Source organism: Octopus bimaculoides, chromosome 8 (assembly GCF_046866305.1).
Source record: "Octopus bimaculoides isolate indiv1 chromosome 8, ASM4686630v1, whole genome shotgun sequence".
NCBI classification, from domain to species: Eukaryota; Metazoa; Mollusca; class Cephalopoda; order Octopoda; family Octopodidae; genus Octopus; species Octopus bimaculoides.
In genome coordinates this window covers 47881720-47898226 of record NC_142935.1, presented here as the reverse complement: position 1 = coordinate 47898226, position 16507 = coordinate 47881720, and positions in this window count along the sequence as shown.

The following is a 16507-nucleotide window of genomic DNA, read 5'->3' as shown; positions in this document are numbered from 1 at the left end:
GGAATGTTATCCTCAAACCAGAGACCATGTCCAGATACCTAGCACAGGATGGACTTCGCTTTAAACTGAGTGACATATTAACTCTACTATCCAATCAGGCTACAGCAATATTTGAACACAAAATGCGAGAGCCAGAGCAAATACAGAGAAGCATAAAAATTACTCTAGTTTGATACTTTATTAATCAGCGCCGTAAGGATGAAAGATAAAGTTAACCTTGACAGGAATTATACTCAAATTGAAAGAAAGCGGAATGTATTTATTTGGTGAAGCATTTTATGCAATGCACCAAAACTTCGCTAAAATGAGTATTTTTAGCTGGTTTTCTTTCTTTTCTCTTTTGCAGGAGGATACTGTGAGAAAGGTGTCAATGATATATGCAGCAAACAGTATCTATGTATTTTTGGTTTTGTCGAAGAAATATGGATGTGTTTGGAATTTTAAAATTGCTAAATCTTTGTGCAAAATGACTTGAAAATTTTTGGATAATTTAAAAAGAAAAACTTTCGTTTAAATAGATTTAAAAAGGTGGGACTCCAATTGTTCTCAAGCGTTGTTGTTGTTGTTGGTGGTGGTGGTGGTGATGGTGGTGGGCGTATTTATGACACCTGAAACCGAAATTGTTTTCCATGGAGTAATTCAAATTTCTGTTATCAAACTCTTCTTGAATGCCATTTGTCTAATTTTCTAGATTAGATCGTCTTTTCGACGAAACATTTACTGTAGAATTTTCAGGTGGTTTTGGGACATTTTTTAATGCAAATTTCAGAAGCGCCTTTTTGATTTTCAACATTTGTAACTACGTCTCGAAATAATATTCGATAAATTAAGGATTAATAAATTGATTAGTGAATATTTATATTTACAAATGTGGGAAATATTTAGTCTACAAAATTATATAAAAACTGAAACATCTTATATCGTAGCACTTAGATACACAGCTCTGATTGTTTGTCACCCAATGTGTCATGGTAATAACCTTATAGCGTGTTTTACAAAACTCCTCTACAGGTATCAGCTACCATATGTTATTACAGCAGGATACGGCTGATACTAATGCACAGAAACAATTGTAGTGATTTCGATTAAAGCCTGTTGTTTCTCTTTTCTTGTATGTTAACTTTATGTATCGAAACTGCAAAGATAATCTGGAACTCAAGTGACGAAAGAAAACTGAATGACCCGTCTTTGTTTTTTCTTGTCCTTTTTTATATCATCTAACTGTCTAGATGTCTTCTTGTCGCCTGTTGCATTCTTGTCTCATTTTTGTATTCTTTTTATATATGCATAGAGCGGCGTACGTACACTTTGGTCTCTTATAAGTACACACACACACACACACACATATATATATATAAATTCTGTACGACCCTCTTATTTTTTCATTCTTTCATTCTTTCTTTCTTTCACACTTCGTTCTTTCCACTCTTTTTTTTTGCTCCCCCCTCTCACATTTCCTGGCCTTCCCTTCATTCTCACCTTCCCTTCTCTTTCACTTCACTCTGTCCCTTTTCTTTTTTTTCATCCCTCCCTAATTCTTCTATCCCTCTGCCTCTACCTCTCTCCTCTTCTTCCACGTGACCGATGTTCGGCCAAGCCTGACCTTTCTTTCTTGGTTCGACTACTATCCGTGCAACATCTATATTCCTTCCCATGCCCATCATCTCTTATGTCCCTGCCGTAAGGCTTCACTTTCACACACGCCTGCTTAATTTAATTCGTCCTTAGTCGAAAGACACCTGTTGTTAATTTCTTGTTGTTTGCATTTGTACTTGTGTACCATCTCTCCGTTTTTTTTTCGTCGTTGTTTTCGTATACATTCGCTGCTTTCTTCCAAGGAATCTAGTGCTCTTAGCTTAGATTTTCCTCGGGCCTGGCCAGATTGGAGAAGTCTCGAGTATAACCAGCCGAAACTGCAAAGATAATCTGGAACTCGATTGACGAAAGGAAACTCCGAATGACCCGTCCTTGTTTTTTCTTGTCCCTTTTTGTATAATCTATCTGTCTGGATGTCTTGTTGTTGCCTGTTGCGTTCTTGTCCCATCTTTTGTATTCTTTTTATGTATGTGTGTATGTATGTATGTATGTATATGAATGTATGCATGCATGTATGTATGTATGCATGAATGTATGTACGTACATACATATGTATGTGCTTGCAAGATATATATATGCACATACGTATGTCTAATTTTCTTTTTCTGTGGCAATATAATTAAGAAAAATAAAAGGAAAATAGTGTGCAAAGGACTTAATTAATAACCTTTTTAACAATAACACCTGTTTGTGTTTTTAGAAGACTCCACTCTATCGCAAACATTTGAACCAGGTCTCCAGCCTGAGGATAATTCGATGTCTCAAAAAGCTTTTTCCTACCACAACTACCAATGACCAACTTTTCGTTCTGTTATTGCTTCCTTCCACTACTCATGGAGTCCCTGCTTGTATGTTGGTCTTGTTTTGATAAAGCTACCAAAGAGTGTTATTTGAGGGTAATTCGAAAGCTTGTTAGATCAAGTTGAACAGTTATCATGCAGAACCTCTCTCGGTGGCAAGCTGTGAATATGGAGGTAATGATACTGATGATGATAACTGTAGGCCGAAGTAATGGAACTTGTTATGGTGAAAATAATGAAATCTTGACTTCTACAAATGAAAGACTATAGAACTCTAACAATAGAAATGAAATGAAACAAACAAATAAATAAATGAAACGTAAAATTAGATTGCCAAATGTTAATTAAAACTCAAACTTGTAAGACTGCATTGCAGAACTACATTGGCAGATCGCAAGTGACAAGTGACGGAATGTCAGAATAATTGCCCCAGAAAATACAAGAAAAAAGAAAAAATTAAAAATTAGCAGTTAAAGAAGAGAGAAAAATAGCATTTACATCACCACTACTACCACCCCAACTATATTCTATATAAAATATAATATGATAAAATCAGACAAAAATATATATATTCGTAACAGAAGAATCAGATAAAGAAAGATAGAAAGAGAAAAAAGGAAAAGCAAACTGCAGTGTATCATTTCAAGTGTCAATTATGTGTTGATTAATATATTTTACAATGTCCACCATTTTTACATCTGTTAACTGACAATCGTCAGTGGTAAGCAAGGTGAATGTGGTGGGTGTGGTGAGAGGGTTTGTGATAGGAGGACTGGGGAAGGGATGGAAAGATGTCAGACTAAAATGGTGATTGTCTCCATTTCACTGACCTTAGTATCTTACTAAAAGTTCATGTCAGGGTTAGAATAAATGAGGAAAGAGCAGTGTATTTGATGAGAACACCAAACAATTGGATAAACATATGTTGGTTAATATCTGCCAGAGAAAATGGTGTAGGTAGAGAGAAAAGGAAGAATAAGGTGAGAAAGAGAGAGAATAAAAGGAGGGAGTGATGAAAACCTATATAGTGATTAAGAAAGACAGAGGAAAAATATCCAATATTATTGAATTAGACAAGAAATTGAGAACCAAAGAAACAATATTAAATGTCTTTAATATCATTTTTCTCTCTGCATGTATATTTACATATTTGTCTTAGGATATTATGTCTGTGAGAAGTAGTTATTGTGTGAGTGAATATGAACAATTTAAGTTGCAATTGACTGTGTGTGTATATGAGTGGTGGTTTATCATTGTGGATGCAAATATGTGCATGTATGAATTGCATGTATTTGACTAGGTATGTATATGACGGTGTATATATGTGTGTATAAGCACAACTCATGTTGCGGGTTTTTATACATATAAATGTTATTTATTGTGTACGAGTGTGTGCTTGTGTATGTGTGCATATGAAAACAACCCATTTGTATGTATGCGCATGTGCATGTATATGTAGGCATTTTGTGTGGATGTGTCAGACAAAATGTGAACACGTATGCAAGTGGTAGCAATTGTGTATTCATGTGAGTGCATGCATAAATCAAGATGCATGTATTTGTGTATGTGTATGATTGTGAAATTCAAGCTTCATGTGTCTGCTTGTGTGATTACATATTGATTCTTGTCCTTTTGTATGCTTGCTTGTATAGTGTGCGTCCACGTGTGTGGAATTGTGTATTTATATGTAAATGACATACACGTATGTGTGTGAAAATTTTGTACATGTATTTTGTATGCATTATGTTACTTCAGGAGTACATATTAGAGTATGTATCTTAGTAAAATATTTGTTTGCCTTCCCTAATAGCAAAGTGAGTATGTGTTGTATACTATCTAGTATCTACATGCGAGTACATGTTTGTGTTGAATATCCATATTCAAAATTGTGTGTATATACTTTGTGCATTCTGCAAATGATATCATAATGCTATATACACACATGCACGCACACACATGCACACACATAAATATACACACACACACACATATATATGGGTGGATGTGTGCATTCATACATGTGCATATATGTGTGAAAATCTCAAGTAATTTTTCAATGACGTTGCTAGTTATCAATTATGTAAATATAGGATACAAAGAGAGAAAGAAAGCCCAAGTTGAAATGCACAATGGAGAAAGTAGAAAAGGTTATATTATAAGATAGCAACATTTTACAATTACACTCTCTGTGTTTGTTTTTCTACTTAAAGATATTGCAACTAGTAAATAATATTGAAATATGTATAGCTGGTTATGTGTATGCATGTATTGCATTGGGGTGTGTACGTATATTCATATTTGTATATGCATACACACATACATACATATATGTCAATATATATATATATATATATATATATATATATATATACACATGTATATATATGTATACGTATACGTATATATATATATACATATATATATACGTATATGTATATGTAAAATGCAAAGACAATGTATACACATACATATACATACATATATATATACAAAAACACACACATACACAGACACACACACATATATGTGTGTGTGTGTGTGTGTGTGTGTGTGTGTGTGTGTATATTCATATACATACAAACACTACTTAGACGTATTGAGTATCTAAGTGTGTGTGTATATGTTTGTGTGAACATTCGCATATTCTGAGCAAGATAACAAATGAATTGGTGAGAAAAATATAACACTGTATAGATAAGTATCTATGAATATATTTGTATGTAAGTATGTATGCATGTGCATGTGTGTGTGTGTGTGTGTGTGCATGTTTGTGCGCATGTATATGTTTTCTTCGGTAGGTGTCTGGGTAGCTTAGAGCAAGCAACTGTTTCTAGGATTACAAATGGATATAGGTGCATTTTACAGATATGTGTGTTTACTTACACTTATTTGTGGCTGCATACTTATGAGAATGAAGCAGTTTATACTTTCTAAAAAGAGCAGTTAAGATAAATACCTATGTATAAAAATGCATGTATAAATAAGTAAATATATATATAAAAGAAAAAAATATGTATATATAGGTACATATATGTGTGTGTGTGTGTGTGTCTGTGTGTGTGTGTGTATCTGTAAATATAATAATATATTTGCGGTATATGGGAAGTAAATTCCTCAATTTTACATATCGAGATCTCATTCATTCTTTTGTTGTCCTATTATTATTAATATATGTGTGCGTGTGTGTGTGTGTGTGTGTGTGCGTATTTATATATATATACACACATTTATCTGCATATGTGTGTCTATGCATAAAATATCTGCATATACACAAACACTCATATAAACAAAATAAATGGGTCTTCATTGGTTTCAACAATGAACATTCAATTGTTTGAGACACTGAAATACCTGTCTATTGAATAGATAAGTAACTGAATACTGGTGTGATACCTACATCCTTAGTTTAATCCAAAGATGCAATAACCATGTTGCTGCGTGTATGACAAAACAAGACTTTGAAATTACAATTGTAATTCATTCAGCCAACTTTCATTTTCATTTTTACACTTTTCATACAGTGTTTCAGTTAGAAGGCTTAAGTCAACTGATTCTATGATAAAGGACATTTGTTCACGATACGACAGTGTGTGTGTGTGTGTGTGTGTGTGTGTGCGCGCGCGCGCGTTTATATATGCATCTGAAACTGGCTCAAATAAAGTGTATGTGAAACTCCATGTGTGTGGGCATACAGATGTCCCAAGAGGGATAAGGGTGAGAGTGTGAGAACAAAAACTAAGTAGATAAATTCATGCATATATTTCTACGTACGCACATTCTTACCGAGTAACCTAACATACATGTATGTATGTATGTATGTATGTATGCATAGCAGAAACAGCTGTAAGGTAATGGAGTTTATTGCACAATTTTCTGTTCCTTTTGCAGTTTATTTAATTTCATACTATGTACATTCTGCACTCAACTAATGCTTTATTCTGAAGCATGTGAACTCTGAGTTTAAGCACCAGGATATAAGCATTACTATGTCTAAGCCAAATATCAATATATATATATATATATATATATATATATATATATATATATATAGTTTTAGGCAAAAGAACCAAGGTTCATGAACTCATCGATGAAAATCCACTGTCACATATAGAAAAATTAATAAGTAAAATATAATTTAATTTTAATTTTTAATAAATTGAATTCAATAGAGTTTTTACCTGTAAATTTGGATTTTTATCCCTGATATTATTATTATATATACATATACATATATATATATATATATACGTACATATATATATACACATGAGTATATACACACACACACACACATATATATATATATATATAAATAGATTGATACATACATATATATATCTATTTATATGTACATATATAAACATAGGTATGTACATAGCTATTTGTTGTGCATGTATATATATGTATATATATGTGTCTGTGTATATATACACATATATATATATATATACATACCTACATACATACATTGATTCTATCTACAAAAATCTAATCGCATTTATATATATCTATATATATATATATATGTCTACAAAAATCTAAGCACCTATATATATTTTATCATCATCATCATCATCGTCATTTAATGTCTGCGCTGGTATGTGTTGGATGGTTTGGGTGAGGGCTGGCCAATAGTCTTGAGTGAACACTATTGAAAAGGTTGCAAGACGCAATGAAAATTTTAAGAAAATAAAAATAAGAAATGAGTGGAAATTTTACCGGTGAGTGTGTTAAATTATAAGGCACAAAATGACTCTCCCCAGACACAACAGCATATATATATATATATATATATATATATACATACCTACATACATGAACTCTGTCTACAAAAATCTAATCGCATATATATGTGTATATATGTACATACATATACCTACATACATGGACTCTGTCTACAAAAATCTAATCACATACACCATCTTACAAGAAGATTTTATTGTGTAACAGATACGTCACAGAATATCTCTTATCTTCACCACCACTTCAACATCTACATTTCCAGATCCATAATTTCCAATGGAGGCAGCAGTATTGTGCAATACTGCTTTCTGAATTTTGGCAAAGGGTTAAAATTGGACGATTGTTACAGTCGACAAAAGCAACTGAACATCTATTTCCTGTACAAACATTTGCATGTAATCTGATTTTGCAGCATGCTGCACTTGCTGAACTCGTGACCTTCCAACACAGAAGATTTGAAATACTAGTTATTAAGATAACAAACTTCAGACTAGAATAATAAGAAAAAAAGCTACACAAAAAAGAATGTGTGTGTGTGTGTGTCTGTCTGTGTGTACATATATATATATATATATTATCTTTGTGTTTATATATATCTATATATATATATTTATATGTGTATGTGTGTATGTACCCTCATACATATATTTTTGTTTTGTATGTATATATATATATATATATTATATATATATTTGTAGAGGGTATACGTATGCCTACATACATATATCTGTGTGTGTGTGTGTAGTTTAATACTAATGTATTACATGTCTAACATTGTAAATATGTAAATAGGAAATTTGTATAAATGATGCACACACATATATATGTAAAATATTTATATATTTCTACATATATATATGTGTGCTTGCAATTGTGTGCGTGTGTGTGTGTGCACATGTGTGTCTGTGTATGTGTGTATTTCTATGCAAATATAAAGATATAAATATTTCTCCCTCTGTCTGTTTCTCTTTCTCTTTCCTTATGTGCGTGTGTGTGTGTGTGTGTGTGTATATGTGTGTAAGAAATGCATATATACATTTAAGAAATAAAACTACAACATGAAAAGATAAACATAAAAAGACATAGAAGAGAAACAGTGGAAATCAGACAAAATTTTTAAAATCGTATAAAAAGCATTTAAATAAAGAAAACAAATTTAAATATAATCTCAGAATATATTGTATATTTATTTCATCTTTTTTGCCAAAATTTCTTTCAAGTCTTTAGAGGGAAAATGTTTTTCACCAATTCAGGCTTCTTTCCAGAATATTTCAACTAAAATCTTTTGACGGTTCTTTCTTTTCTGTGCTACTGTTGCTTTTACACATTAACCATCATGTTTGTAGATTTTTGTTACCATTTACCATTTTTTGAAATTATATTTTGTTTATTTCCTGCTTTTATCATAATTATCATCATTATCTAACCCATTTTTCTTTGTTATATTGTCAAAGAAAATGCCGTGTGTTATTTTATTTATTTATTTTTTTTTTTGCCTTTTTGTATTCCGAGTTCAAATCCTTCCAAGGTAAACATTGCCCTTTACCCTTTTGAGGTCGATAAATAGATTACTGTTCAGAAGCAGTAAATGATGGAATCAAATACCACTTATCCTCAAAAATTGCTAGCTCTATGCCTAATTAAAACAATTAGAATCAATGAGCTGCCAGAAACTTTAGTGTCAGAAAAATCGCTTTTTCTTTTTATTTTGATTTCAAATTTCCTTAAAATCAACAATGCCATTCCCCCTTTCTTGGCCAATGAAATAAGGTACCAGTAATGTACTAATGTCAATGTGAACAACTATACCTCTCCCTTTAAAAGTTTCTGGCTTTCTGCCCAAATTAAAAACAATAGTAATTATAATTATTGAGTGGAGAGCAACACATGCCATTAAAGTGACACTGGGGTACAAATATATGGAGCTTAATATATGCATCATGACTACATGTCTGATAAGGATACACATAGCACATGCATTACAGCCACATGTGCATGGGATAGTGATCTCATATAAAGATAAACAACACATGACCCTGAATGTGAGGCTGAGTTAGAATTTTCTTAAGGTTGAGTAGCCCATCATACTCAAATGGTCCCTGAAGAAGGATTGTTCAAGGATGATGTGCGAAACACCCATGTTTCCATAGGTGAATTATTCAAACTCCAAAGAATTCTTCTCAACACATGTTCATAATGCTTCTCCACGACTCTTGCTTCTGATCAGAGACACACATATCTTCAGGCATTTAGGGACATGCTCAACTGGTTACAGTCAAGCAACTGACAAGCAATTCTGCAGCTTATCTTTCACACTAAGACAAAACTTGTACATGATAACACTTCCAATTAGTTAAGATCAGAAGCCTTGAATACCACTTCCTGGTATAGCAGTAGGGTATTTATCATTATTATTGTTATTATTATTATATAGTTGTCATCGTCATCATTGATGATGATTCTGGCAGAATCATTAAGCATGCTGAGCAAAATGCTTGACAGCATTTCATCCGTCCTTGCAGTCTGAGTTCGAATTCCACTGAGGTCACCTTTGCCTTTTATCCTTTCAGGGTTGATAAATCAAGTACCAGTGAAACATTGGGGTTGATGTAATCATCTGGCCCCAAAATTTCAGGCTTTGTGCCTCTAGTAGAAGGGATTATCATCATTGTCATCAACTTTAAGGTGATCAACTGGCAGAAACGTTAGCATACCTGGCAAAACACATCATTTTATCTCTTTTTGTGTTCTGAGTTCAAATTCCACTGTGGTCAACTTCGCCTTTCATCCTCTCAGGGTCATAAATTAAGTGCCACTCAAGCACTGGGGAGTCGATGTAATTGACTTTTCTGCTCCCTTGAAATTGCTGGCCTTGTGTCAAAATTTGAAACCCATATTTGTAGTAATTCTATTCATTGTGAGTTTAGATCCCTCTGAGGACAACTTAGCTATCATTTCTTTCAAGCATGATAAATTAAATTAACAGTGCATTTCATATAGGAAACACAAAATTAACGAAGCACAATGCCCACAATGAGAAGAACACCAAGCCCAGTTTCCAGGATAATACCAGTCAAATTTCTGGGGTTAGCAGTGGAAATATCTTCTAGAAAAATAAATACCTTCTCTCCTAATAGATAAAACAAAAAAGAAAAAAGAAGAAGCTCAGCATAAGCCAAAAGAAAGAGGTGAAGAGGAGCAAATTCTTCCAAGCAACAATGAAATTTATCCCATGAAAATAATGAGGATGAAGATCAAATAAGATTCATCATTTTCCTAAATTACTGCAATTAGACAGAAATATGCATCTGGGGTGCCAAAGACTTTCTGTAAAAATTATGGCAGAAAAACAATGAGATTCAGGATATCAAATGACTTGTAAAATTAAAACTAAGGCATATTGGTTTCAAATGGTGGCACATGGCTAGCAAATTTGGAGGAGGAGTTAATCAATTACATCAACTCCAGTACTCAACTGGTACTTATTTTATCAACCCCGAATGGATGAAAGCTAAAGCTGACCTCGGCAGAATTTGAACCCAGAACATAATGCTGCTAAGTATTTTGCTTGCATGCTAATGATTCTTATTTCTTTATTGCCCACAAGGGGCTACACACAGAGGGCACAAACAAGTGGAGTAAGTCGATTATATCGCCCCAGTGTGTAACTGGTACTTATTTAATTGACACCGAAAGGACGAAAGGCAAAGTCAACCTCGGCAGAATTTGAACTCAGAATGTAATGGCAGACGAAATACCACTAAGCATTTCGCCCAGTGTGCTAACGATTCTGCCAGCTCACCAACTTACCTAAGGCATAATATTGAACTAAAGAGATGAAAGGTCTCAAGATATCTCAAAAACATTCTCACTGGTGCATTGAGTTTCTCTTAAACACAATGTGAGAAATAGCTTTAGATTAAAATGTTTCGAAAGTACACAACTCTATCTAGCTAGAAATCTTCCATGTCTTCTTGTACTTTTTTTTCTATTGTACGATGACTTATTTGTTTAATTACATCTTGCTTAAATAATTGTCCTTTATTCTATATTCAATATATTTCCATGCAAACATGAAAATGTATGAGTGTATATATATATATATATCATTATCATCAACATCATCATCATCAACAACAACAACATTTAACGCCCATGCTGGCATAGGTTGGATGATTTGACCATGCTGGGGAGCTGCACCACATTCCAGTCTGATTTGGTATGCTTTCTATGGCTGGATGCCCTTCCTAATACCAACCCCTTTACAGAGTGTGCTGGGTAATTTTACATGGCACTGCACTGGCACTTTTACGTGGGGTCACACAGGTGCTTTTACATGCCGCTGAATGGGTATTTTTATGTGGTACTACACATGTGCTTTTGCGTAGCACCACCATCAATGCTTTTCAGCACCAGAGGAACTGGTCTTAACACTTCTGCTGTGGATTATGGGTTTTCTTGAGTACAACAAGGCACCAGTAATCTCAGGTCTTTGTCATCTTGCCTAAAAGGTTTAACATTCTGAAGTCCTTCAGTAATTCATCACATGTCTTCCTGGGTTTACCACTCCCATATGTTCCATCTACTTTGAGAGATCGGCACTCCATATATATGTATGTATAAACACATATATACACACATATATACATATATATGTATATATATAGATATCGATGGATATGTACATATATATACAGACAGACAGACAGATAGATAGATAGATATGCATATGTGGGCACCTTTAAAATTTTAAAGTATCCTTCCATATATCATATGTTTCCTATTCAGGTTTTTTGTTAAATCTTCAAATACATTTTTTCTTTTTTGTTTCACACTCCACCTTATCATTTATCTCTTTCTAACTCTTGTAAAAGTTTTGCATGTTTTCACTCTTCAAGCCCTCATGGCAAATAAAAGGAAAGATTTTTATAAGCCATGATTATTATTATTATTATTATTATTATTATCTTCTAACAATACTCATTTGCCACTGCAGATTATGAACATATGGACATATATAATGAACACATATATTGGGTGTTGGAAATATGATGTGGAAATTTTTTGTCATTTCCCCCACACCCCACAAATATTGGATGTGTGTTTCTGTGCATGATAAACCTGCTTACTCTTACTGTCACATACATACTTAAGTGTGCATCATATGTATATATATGGCATTTATTGACTACATATCGTTTGTTATTATTATTTCTGTTGTTATTTTCCTCATTATCTGTTTTCTCACTTATATAAAAAGGGTTTCTACTTATAATGTGAGAACTGACAGAAGTAACTATCCTTTTGTAGTGTTTTTAGGGTTAATGGAAGGCCAAGCAAATTTGTTACTTTTTTTGCGCATTTTTTTCTCCTGTCCATATTATTTTTCATTATATATCCCTTCTCAAATTTGCTGTTAGGTGTTTCAAAGAAAGAGCAAAAATGATTATTACATGTTTTTATTGCACAAATGGGCTCAGTTCACATGAAAATAGGCTGCACACTTAAATGCATGCTCACACACAAATACACACACATGCAAACATGCAGAAACATATATATATATGTGTGCATATATACATAGAGATGTTCATAGAGTGTGCATCAGGTAATTGAGAACAAAATATGATGTAAGGAAAACGAAGATAATAAATGGATAAAAATATGATACAAAACAATGTTTTTGAGAAAATATTCAAGTAGATATATTAAAGAAACAGTTTATTCAATAAAACTGTCCTCAGCTTCAATGTTCGTCATGCCACTACACATTCAGTTTGCATGCTTGGATCCACTGGAGCTTGCTATAGGATGTTGCTACTGATGGCTCCCAAAGAAGCAGAAATACATATTTAACAATGATCGCACTACCACTGGATAATATTTTTGTGTTCTAATCATATATATTTCTGTGTTTTTTAACACTATGTGTCTATAAGCGATAAATTCTTTGTCAAGATAAATAGAAGAGTTTATCAGGCCTTCAGCAATAAATATGCTTTAAGTATGACACACAGATTGGTATTTTCAACAAAAACTGTGTCTGATATTCATAACGAATTTTTATTGAGTTTACCAAGTAATTGTGATATTAGTGATTTTCACTATTTTGCTGTAACAGTTGCGGCTGATTTTGTCTTAGCATGCAGTTGCCAGTGGATATACGCTACTGATGAAATCCCAAATGGTAGAAATATGTATTTAGCAAATGCTGCCACCACTACTGCATGAGATGCTTTGGCAACATGAATACCATAGTCTCTCAAGCTTTCAATGATGTATATAATTTAAGAATAGTCTACAGATCGATATATATGGAAATATATATGAAAGAAGGTCTGAAAATGCAATTTTAAAGATGTTTATTTACTTGACCGGTTTCACTTTTTTAGAAAAAGTTTGTCAAAAGTAAAATGTAAAGCTTTATATAACCTTTGTTGTGTTAAGTACTGGTTATCACAAAAGTATTAAAATACATATACACATTCTTTGATAATAATAAGAAAATGTTAAAAACAGTTTACAAGAAAGTATTTAAGTATCTTGTAAACTGTTTTTAACATTTTCTTATCGTTATCAAAGAATGCATTTCTGTTTTCTAATACTTTTGTGACAACCAGTACTTAACCCAGAAAAGCTCATACATTTTACTTTTGACAATCTTTTTCTAAAATGTGAAACCGGTCAAGTGAATAAATATCTTTAAAATTGCATTTTCAAACCTTCTTTCATATATATTCATATATATATATATATATATATATATTCTCGATGCCAGTACCCCCTGACTGGCTCTCGTGTCTGTGACACGTAAAAAACACCAACCGAACATGGCCGATGCCAGTACCCACTAACTGGTCCCGTGCCGGTGGCACATAAAAAACACTATCTGAAGGTGATCGATGCCAGGCTAGCTTGACTGGCTCCTGTGCCAGTGGCATGTAAAAAGCATCCACTACACTCTCGAAGTGGTTGGCGTAAGGAAGGGCATCCAGCTGTAGAAACATTGCCAGATCAGGTTGGAGCCTGGTGCAGCCGCTGGCTCTCTAGACTTCAGTGAAACAGTCCAACCCATGCCAACATCGAAAACGGACGTTAAACGATGATGATGACGATATATATATATATATATATATATATATACATACATATATATATATTCGAAATGCCAGTGTTATAATGGCGTTTCGAATCAAGGAAATATTTTCTATGTGGCCTGTGTGTTTTCTGTACCTTGTTTATCATTTTACCCATGTTTTCTTGCAACGTCATGTACCCAGATATTCATCTATATATACATGTAGATGAAGGTATGTACATACATGTACATATATATGCATATACTCATATATATATATATATATATATATATATATATATATACACACACATACAACGATAAGACAAAGGTAGATGACAACAGAATGACCCGTATATTATCAAGTACAACGAACCAAAGAATGAGCAGAAAAGGGGAGGATATAGGAAATGAAGGCAACAGATGTGATGAAAATGCTGAAAATCGAAAAGTAAATTGGAATTCATACATATACCACTTTTGTGCAAGTGTTTGTGTGCAGTTAGGTGATTATATGATGATCCAGCTTATTTACAATAGACATTGGAATTTACAGGGATGATGGGCTAGCTTTACCAATAGGTACAAATGGCCTGAAATTAAACAAATTAACAAATGACATTATCCAAACATATAATGTTTTTGGCTTAAAAATAACTATAGGTCACTCAACTATAAGTTATCTCGTTCATGTTCCTCTAAACTTAAATACCAACTTTTATAAGCCCGTCAGAAAGCTGGCTTGAAAATTCACATATATCAATATAGGATCATATCATTTCTAAAGATTATAAAAATCACATCAATAGTGTTTGGAGAAGTATTTGCAATCTGTTCATCAATAAAGAAATATTTGGCACTACAATATATCTTTACTAACTTTACACAGGCGAGGGAAGACGTTACAATGTAAAAATCATCTTAGGAGAAAAATTCCCTCCAGGGTGAAAATAATTAGGTTGCAGAAATGAGTCATATAAATTCATTCGGAACCCAATGTGCTTACACAAATTTTGTCAAGGAATGTTTCCTCTCAAGACTATTTCTGCATTGAAAGGTCTTCCTACATTCAATCGAACTCCAATGTGTTAAGTATAAGTTTACACAACTGTATTTTATGCAATGATACTTCGTGTGATTTTAGCTAAATCCTGCTTGACCAAGCTTTACACACATTAGTGACTGTCCTCTTTGCTGTAAAGACAGATTGAGTATTTTATAGCTGATGACATGTTCAAGGCAGTAACGCATGCACCTTATGATCCAATGGGATCATTCACAGCCCAAGTTGTTTTCACTAATGCTGTCTAGGATGATAGGTTTCTCCTGTGACTATTTCCAAAGCAAAAGGTCTCTGCACACCCAAGTACACTCAGACAGGTTAAATATGACTTTACACTAGTAAAATACACAAACGCACGAACACAAACACGCATACATACGCACGTAGAATATTCTAAGAATCCATAAATCAGGAAAAACAGGCATTCATATATTTGTCAATAGAGAAGTTGGGGGTATATCATTATTTATATTCTATACAGTACAGTTTTATAGAGCAATTTCACTCATTTAACAATTGTTTCCACACACGATAGGGTGCAACCAATTAGTGAAATTGGATGAAATGGATCTATAATTCTGTACTGTATATATGTGTGTGTGTGTGTGTGTGTGTGTGTGTGTGTGTGTGTGTGTGTGTGTGTGTGTGTGTGTGTGTGTGTGTGTGTGTGTATACACAGAGAGAGAGAGAGAGAGAGAGAGAGAGAGAGAGACAGACAGACATACATACAGAGTAAGGGAAAGTGAGAGAGAGATAGATACATGCATAAATATAGATATATCTATACGTGTGTACATATACATATATACACACATAGATGTCTATTTATGTATGTATGTGGTTTTGTACGTGTGTGTTTATGTTTGCACTGGAGAAATATAATAGATATGGCAAATGAGAGACTTTCTGCCAATAATATTCTCATGTTTCCATACAATACTTTATACACCATTCTCAGTACTGCTTGATCCAACTCTCATCTCAGCTACTGATAAAGGAATTTCAGCTTTGACTTTGAGTGAAAGTACAGTGCAATGTCAAAATTCTATCTCCTGAAAGCCAGATTTGTTCTTAACTTGATTCTTGTATAAAATCATATGATACTTATTTTCTTCACACATCTTTCAAATTTTAAATATGTGATGAAATATTGTGGAAACAGCGAATTAATTTTCAGAATACAGTTTTACATATATATTAGAGAGTTTGGAAGAAGGTATCATTTAG